Raw genomic sequence first — 8,733 nt, 5'->3', positions numbered from 1 at the left:
AACAGGTGATCATATTCTAGCTTGTGTCCTATAAAGATGACTCAGTGTGATTGTGGAAATTGGGCCAACAGCCAGCAGATGTGATCCAAGAAAGACCACTGGGGAGTGTGAGATGGTAGTGGGACTTAGGACGGCCATGGGTGTTCTACCTCTCTTATTGGTCTGGGTTTTCAGCCCTGCTACAAGGCTCCTGGAAAGCAAGACACTTGCTTTTTCTTCACAGGATAAAGGAGCACTACCCCGATCCCCTCCCTCCACCTGCAATAGGAACACTAAAGCCCTCAGCTTGCTCTTTAGGGCAGCAGCACACAAGTTCCTCTATGGGCTCCTGTGCTATCCCTGCCCCCGCCCAAGGATGCTGCTCTCCAGTTCCTTTTTTCTCCTCCTCCCAAACCACGACCCTTCAACCTACAATGTTCCTCTGACTTGTTGGCAAAGCAGAGCTCTTCCTGCTAAATAAATCACCCATAAAATACCGAGCCTCTGCAGGCTTGACTCCCTGGGGTAGTGGCCACAGTGGCCATATCTGCTGCCATGGCAGTTTCTTCACATCTGGGCACACCGCATGGTAAACTCTCTGCTGAGTGTCTACTTCCTAATTAGACCCGTAGGCCCCAGTCAAGTTATGTATGCATCCAAAAATCTCAGCCTTTTCTTAAGAGCAGTTAAACTACAGATAGAATTGTGTTATATTTTAAATAATGGTATCATGGGCCCGGCAGCGTGGCCTAACAGCTAAAGTCCTCGCCTTGAACACACCGGGATCCCATATGGGTGCTGGTTCTAATCCCGGCAGCTCCACTTTCCATCCAGCTCCCTGCCTGTGGCCTGGGGAAGCAGTCGAGGATGGCCCAAAGCCTTGGGATCCCGCATCCGTGTGGGAGACCTGGAAGAAGTTCTTGGTTCCCGGCTTCAGATCGGTGCAGCACCGGCCATTGCGCTCAAGATCTTTGGATAGAAGATCTTCCTCTTTGTCTCTCCTCCTCTCTGTACATCTGACTTTGTAATAAAAAATAAACAAATCTTTAAAAAAAAAAAAACAAAAAAAAAACCCCAAAAATAAAATAAATCATGGTATCACATGGTTAATATTAATAAATCATCTCATTGTACTCTTTCATTATACCTTAAAATTTGAGCTGTGGCCTCAAGTTTAAAAGGAGAGTAGGCCTGGCAGAATGAAAGCTCACTGTCATGATACAAGACTGAATAAGTGAATTGGAAGACTGAACAATAGAAATCATATGATCTGAAGACAAGATAGACAAAAAGATGAACAAATGAATAGGCTTAAAGGATATGTGGGACAACAACCAAATATTCAATATGTAGTAGTTACAGTCTCAGGTGGAAAGGACAGAAATAATAAGGCAGAAAACACATTTGTGAAGAATACTGGCTGTAAAAATTCCCCAAATTTGTTGCAAAGCATAAATTATAGAGCCCATAGCACAATGAATCTCAAATAGAATAGTTATGAATATGAATTGCATCAGTCAGCTTTTGTTACTGTCACTGAAATACCTGAGAGCAACTACTTAGGAAGGAAAAAGATTTATTGCGGCCCATGGTTTGGGAGACTCACAGTCCAAGACTGGGAGGCCCATTGGGCTGGTGTCTGCTGAAGGCCAGGGGCAGTGGAACACGTGCAGACAAAGGTTACGTGGTGATCTGGAAGGCAGAGGGACACAGAAAGAGAACACTCTACCCTTTCCCTACATCCTTGGGTCTCTCTATGTAAAGTTAACATGATTCAGTCACAGGGCTACAACCTAGCAACTGGAGCCAAACTAATTATTTCCCAATTCCCAACCTTTGGACATAACAACCGCGCTAGGTCTACTCTTAATCCATCAACCGTTAATTTAAAATGCTGGGACTCGAGTCCAAAAACAATGGCTTTTGGGAGGTCAATTTAAACTACAGTATGAATAAAAGCTTATCTAAGGCATAATAATACTGCTGAAAATCAGAGATAGAGGGAAAATCTTGCACGCATGCAGAGGAAAATGACCCATTACATGCAAGAGAACAATGATTTAAACGACTATGAACTGTCAAATAAATTTATATTGTTTCCAAGTTTCTACATTTTAGGTAAAGAAGTGTGTTAACAAAAGATACCGTGAAAGTCAAGAGATGGGGCTGGCACAGCGACTCAAGAGGGTAATCCTCCACCTGCAATTGCCAGCATCCCATATGGTCCCTGCTGCTCTACTTTCCAACCAGTTCTCTTTTTATAACCTGCGAAAGCACTGGAAGATGGCCCAAAAAGCCCTGGGACTTTGCACCCATGTGGGAGACCTGAAAGAAGCTTCTAGCTTGAGAAAAAAAGGCAAGTTTTACAAATAGAATAGAATATTTTAAAACTTGCTCTCAGCAGTTCATAGCACGAAGGAGGGCCCAGTGTGGTAGCCTAGTGGCTAAAGTCTGCGCCTTGCACATGCCGGGATCCCATATGGGAGCTGGTTCATGTCCCGGTGGCCCCACTTCGCATCCAGCTCCCTGCTTGTGGCCTAGGAAAGCAGAAGAGGATGGCCCAAAGCCTTGGGACCCTATACCCATGTGGGAGATCTGGAAGAAGCTCCTGGATCCTGGCTTTGGATCAGTTCAGCTCCGGCCATTGCAGCCACTTGGGGAGTGAACCAATGGATGGTAGATTTTTCTCTCTGTCTCACCTTCTCTCTATAGATCTGACTTTCCAATAAAAATATATAGATCTTTTAAAAAGTACAAAGGATAGAAAAATTGGCAAAGTCACAGAAAACCTGAGGTTTTATCAACAACTTATTTTTTAAAAGAATGATCTACCAACCACTAAAGAGTAGATGTGTCCATCTGTACACACTTGCCTTGAAAAAGTGTCTGTTCTTTACAAAATTTCCCAGTCTCATATATTCTGTTAGAGCAGCCTCAAATAGACTAAGACACCCTAAGTAGGCTTTCTTGAATACAATACCAACAATGCAATCCGTTAAAGAAAAGGAAATAATGATAAATTGAACTTTATCCAAATTGAGCAGGAAGCACAATATTGCTTTACAAAGGGCTGAAAATCAAGGCTCCCACAAGGTCCTCTGGCCAGCAAATGGCTGGGTCTAGACATGCTCTCAGGGCTCTGCAGAATACCCTGTCACAGATCCATTTGCAAGGCCCAGTGCACAGGAGCCGGGGCCTGCCACAGCACAGCACAGCTGTGTTTCCTGGCTGCCCAGTCGTGGATTGGCCCCAACCTCCTCCAGGACCCAGCAAGGCTTGAATGCTTGTGTTTCAGCAATGCCAAATGAGCTTTCAACAAATTTGGTGATGCCTCATTCCCAAAGAAAAATGTTATGACACAGCTGGGGCCCCGGACTGCCTTTCCCAAAGACTCACTAGCTCTGCCTGCAAGACTCATTACTGTTGAGAGCCAGGGCTGTTCCCGTGACTGGTGTCACCCCAGGGGCACAGCTGCAGAAGATGCAGTTTCAGGTGGGTTTGTACCAGGAGGGACAGGCAGGGCTTGAGGGCCAAAGTTCTGCTCTGTGGTTGCTGGCTTGCAGTCCAGGCGTCTTAGGCTTTCTTTCTTGGTACTCTGCCCACAGCAGGTTCACACTATAACCCATCACCAGCTCCGTAGCCACGCATGAGCTTCAGCCTACAAGCACTCCCTACAGTGATCTGGTTTTCCATGTGAGAACGCTGTGGATGCCATCTTCCACAGCAGGGATGTGTTTGTCATTCTATACTTTAACCCATAGGTTGAACTTCTCTGCATGCCACAGAGCAGCATATACAGTCTCTACAATTCAGACTTTGTTTCAGCAGGTCTGGGGCAAGGGTTGACACACCACTTTGTCAACAAGCTTTGGAGGGAGGCTGCTGTCCGTGGACCACACCGCGCAAGGCTGGGAAACCTGAGTTCCCAGATGGCTTCGCCTTCCCTGTCAACCAAGAGGGAGTTCACCAGGAACGATGCCTTAACGACATTTTCTTACTGGGAAGCAAAGCTCCAGGTGTGCATGCCCATGCGTTGCATGCATTCACTCATTTTCAAAAGGTACACTGAGAATCCTCGTATACTCCATTTCCAGTGAGGCTGGAGACCTGGGAGCATCAGCACAGGCTCTTAATCTGCTGCCTGTTACAACCTGGGTGCTTGTGTTCCATTGATCCACTTGTTGGCAGTCTCCTCAGGGCTGCTGTTGGGGACTAGCTGCCAAAGCCACTTCCTGTAACGCCAGTGCCCCATATGGCCACCAGTTCAAGTCCCAGCTGCTCCACTTCTGATCCAGCTTGCTGCTAATGCACCTGGAAAAGCAACAGAGGATGGCCCAAATGCTTGGGGTCCTACACCCATATGGCAGACCTGGAAGAAGTGTCTGGCTCCTAGTTTTGACCCGAACCATACCCAATCGTTACAGTCTGGGGAGTAAACTAGCAGATGAAAGATTTTTCTCTCTGCCTGCTTGTCTCTCCTTCTCTTTTTGTAACTCTGATTTTCAAATTTATAAATAAATGTTTAAAAACAAAGGAAGGAAGGAATTCTCAGAATGGTGGGACACTTGCAAAGGGGGCAGTTGTTAGGTCATGGGGTGGAGTCTTCATGAGAGGGATTAGCACCTCATGGAATGTTCCCTTGCCCCTTCTGCTGTGTGGAAACATGCAGAAGAGGTGTTGTCTGTGTGACCAGACATAGAGCCTTGAACTTGGCCTCTCCAGCCTCTAGAACCATGAGAACTGAATCCATGCTGTGTAGAAGCCACTTGGTCTTGCAGTGTATGTGATGTCACTGGTCTTCTAAGGTCCCTAACAACAAGTCCTGTAAGGTTCTAATCCCCAGAGTTATGAGGTCATTGGGTTCTCCAATAGCAAGCATCCTGGTGTTGTGTCTTCTTTCAAGGTATTTCTTTTCCAGGAACTCAGGTCCAGAGCAAAGGGTAGCTACCACTTACATGGAAAGCTGATGGAAGACCACTGTAGCACCATTACAAATCCTGAAGCAGATGGTCTCACCAGGCAATTAAAGGAGGATCACAAGCACTACAGACCATCCAGGACCATGGCCACAAGCTGAACATGCACCTCTCAGCCCCAGGTGCAGGGTATAAGCACCTGCACCCCTGACCTCTCAGGGCGTGCAAGAACTGAGCAATGACCATCCAGCTCCTTGCTCTGTACATAGCAATAAAGTCCTCTGAGATTAGTTTGCTGGGCATCCTGAGAGAGGACTAGTTTGGGGTGGTTCTACAGCAACTCCCCTAACCAGTTTTGGGGCATTACTGTACCACAGCTGAGCAGTGAGAGAATAACACCCAATATTTGGCTAAGCGTACACAATCTGGCTGCTGTGAGAATGTACACAGGACACTGTGGTCTGAAGGAGCTCAAAGGAAAGGCAAACACAGTGTGAAGCCAGAAAGCATGAACTAAAGCCAGGGAGGGAAAGTTGTAGTCTGGACAAACGCATATGGGGCCAAGCCTGCAGGTGTCAGGAGCCAGTGCTCTTACACTCCAGGCCCTCTCCAGTCTCATGATCCTCTTACCTGCACCTGCCCAGAGTCCCGCAAACATTCCCATTATGAATTCAGGCAGGCTGGAGGGTTTCACTCCAGCAAAGACTGAGCCAGAGGCTTCGACCAGAATGTAAGACATGAAGGTGGAAAAGCAATGTTTAAAATGTTCTTTATCACTAATCAGGAAATTCTTAATAGAAAAACAATAAATGACAGTTTATGAATCTACCAGAACACAGAGAGAAATTCTTCAGGGCACCTTCTCCCAGCTGTGATTAGGGCCCCATTACTTCTCAGAAATGGCATTTGTTGACACGGCCTTGCTACCTTGGGTCTTTGAGAACCTGGGTCTAGAGCAGGTTAAGCCACTGTTTTGAGACATTAGTATCCCATATCATAGGGCCTGAGATGTAGTCCCAGCTTGGCTTCTGATCTAGTTTCTTGCTAATGTGTCTAGCAGAAAGTATCCCAAATAGTTGGGTTCCTGCCACTCACATGGGAGATCTGGATGGGGCTCCTGGCTTCTAGCCCAGCCCTAGCTTCAGCTGTTGTAGGCATCTGAAGAGTCAACCAGTAGATGGAAGATCTGGAAGGTTCTCTCTCTCTCACTCTCTCTCTCTCTCTTACACACACACATACACACACACACACGCTCACTCTCTCTGTCACTGTGCATTTTAATAAATAAATATAAACAAACAAATAAATAAATAAAACACACACCAAAGAACAAAATTGAAAGCAATGAAGAATCTGGTTATGCCCCTAATCCTGAGGCTACAGTCCAGCCCTGGGTTTTGTCTGCCATGACAGCACAGTGTATCCACCTCTGCCATCGTCCCTGCAGAACAAAGCATCAGGAGGCTGGAGCAGCTGTAAGACTGCATTGATGGGTGACATACTTGGTGGGCTAAGATGCTCTAGCAGTCTAGCTGAGGATGGAGGGGAAGACAACTGCAAGAAGGCCTGAGCACTTACACCCCATGGGATGCTCACTGCAAGACCAAAGAAAAGGTGTCGGGACAGTGGAGAAGAGGGAGGCCTGTACCCCTTAGGGTCAACCCCACCCCATGCAGCTGTCCAGAAGTTCTTGCTGATAGGTGAGGTTACTTTGGAAGGCAGCCAGCTCACAAGAAAACGATTGGCAGTGACCACAGTTAGCACTGCAGCACAGGAAAAGCTGTCAACATGGTAGCCAGGGGTCCAAGTCCCTACCACTTAGAACTTACTCCCAAGAGGGCTTTGAGCATCTCCGCTGCCTGGGCATTCAGAATTAGGGAAGGGCAGACAAGGCCAGGGACAATATGGCAGTCACTTATTATAGGGTACCAGCCTTCTGAGACACAGTACAACCCCACCAGGAAGTCAAAGCCTTAAAATATAACCCCAGTTCACCTGCCCAGCCTAACTGATCCCTTACAAGACATCCATTGGGGAGACTCGCAAGATGGCCGACATAGGAGGAAGACTGTGAGAGAGCTCACAGACAGAGAGGGCTAGAACGCGACAAAAGCGTAAGTGGAGCAGCATAGAACTACAGGGAGAAGAACGTGAAGTTCCCTGGACAGTGTGGAGCCAAAAAAATCCACACAACTCGGAAGAGCAACCAGGGAAAAACAAAGCAAAGGACAGGGAAGACGACTTTCCGCTCCTGACCTGCTGAGTCACCTCTGAGGGCAGACGCTGAAAGCCGCCGAACCCACCCAAAGACCGACCTGAAGACGCTGTGGCCGTGAGGACCGGAGGTGATTGGGACCCGCTGGCATCTGCTCACCCTGGTCACCAGGACTCGCCAGGACCTGCCCCGCTGCGGACACCAGGACCCTGAATCACCGGGACCCGCCGGCATCTGCCCACCCTGGTCGCCAACCCCCGGGACCTGCACCAGCCACAGCCTCCAGGCTCCATCGCGACCCGCGCGGAGACCAGCAACGGACGCAGCAGTCGGGAGACGCACTGGCGGCCAGGATTCCCACCAGAGGAAGAGGCAGACTGCAAGAACCTGAGGTTTGAGTGAGTTGGGTGGGGACAGTGGTGGGTTGGAGGCTTCGGGAGTTGGCCCCCCAGGGGCACGGACAGAGCCTGAACACAATTGGCCTCCCCGCCCCTCCCCCCCCCCCAGGCTCCAGCCTCTAGAGACACAGGGCGAGTGCCTTGAGACTGCCAAAACTGTGTCTGGGAGAAAGGCAAAAGGCACACTGGATACTCCCCTGTGCCTTTGCGGTGTGGCACTCAGCTGGGCGGTGCTATCCCACAGGAACCCAAGCACGCCTCTGGGCTGGGCAGTTCCCTGCTAGCGCAGGGGCGGTCGGTCCCCTGCAAGTGCTGGGGTGGGCGGACCTGCGCAGGAGGCGTTTCCAGAGAGCACCTGGAACACGCCCTATAGTCCCTTGCTCCGAGCCCTGTGATCCAGTAAACAGGGTGCGCGCACAGAGAGTGCCTTCACTCCCCCACGCCCTGTGGTAGCATACCTGTAGGGGACGAGCTGGGAGTGTGCTTTGAATCCGCTGGGCCCTGGAAGAGGCGCCCTGAGGTCCAGTGTTCTGGAGACGCACCAAAAGTGCCTTGAAAATTCCCACACCCTGCTACTCCATGCCTGCAGACTCCGATCTCTACAGGATAGTGCTTGGAGACCCCTCAGCACACTGGTGCCTAGGTCTCTCAAAAAAGAAACACTAACACAATGGGAAGAAATACCAGAAAAGGTAATGATCCAGATGAGAGTGCCAACACCCTACCAATAAAGGATCGAAAGCCAATGTCTATTTCGGAGATGCGAGATGAAGACATAGAAGATCTACCAGACAAGGAATTCAAAAAAATAATGTTAAAATATGTCAGAGACAATGAGAAGAATTGGGAGGACTTCAAGGAATTCAAGAACCACATAGCCTCAGAAATACAACAAATGAAAAGTAAAATCCTTGACTTAGAGCACAAAATTGAGAGCCTAACCAACAGAACAAATACAGCAGAAGAGAGGATCTCTGAAACGGAAGACACACAAAACGAACACACCCACTTCATGAAACAGCTGGAGACAAGTCTGAACAAAGCCAATAAGACCATACAAGAAATGAAAGACAACCTCAGAAAATCAAATATTAGGATTATTGGCCTTCCTGAAGGAGCGGAAAAAGAATCAGGAATGCAAATGGTGCTCGACGAAATTATACAGGAAAACTTTCAAAACACTTGGAACATGAATCCAGCTCAAATCCAGGACGGTCAGAGGACT

Source organism: Ochotona princeps, chromosome 8 (assembly GCF_030435755.1).
Source record: "Ochotona princeps isolate mOchPri1 chromosome 8, mOchPri1.hap1, whole genome shotgun sequence".
NCBI classification, from domain to species: domain Eukaryota; kingdom Metazoa; phylum Chordata; class Mammalia; order Lagomorpha; family Ochotonidae; genus Ochotona; species Ochotona princeps.
The sequence above is the reverse complement of the archived record's forward strand: the minus strand, read 5'-3'. Positions refer to the sequence as shown.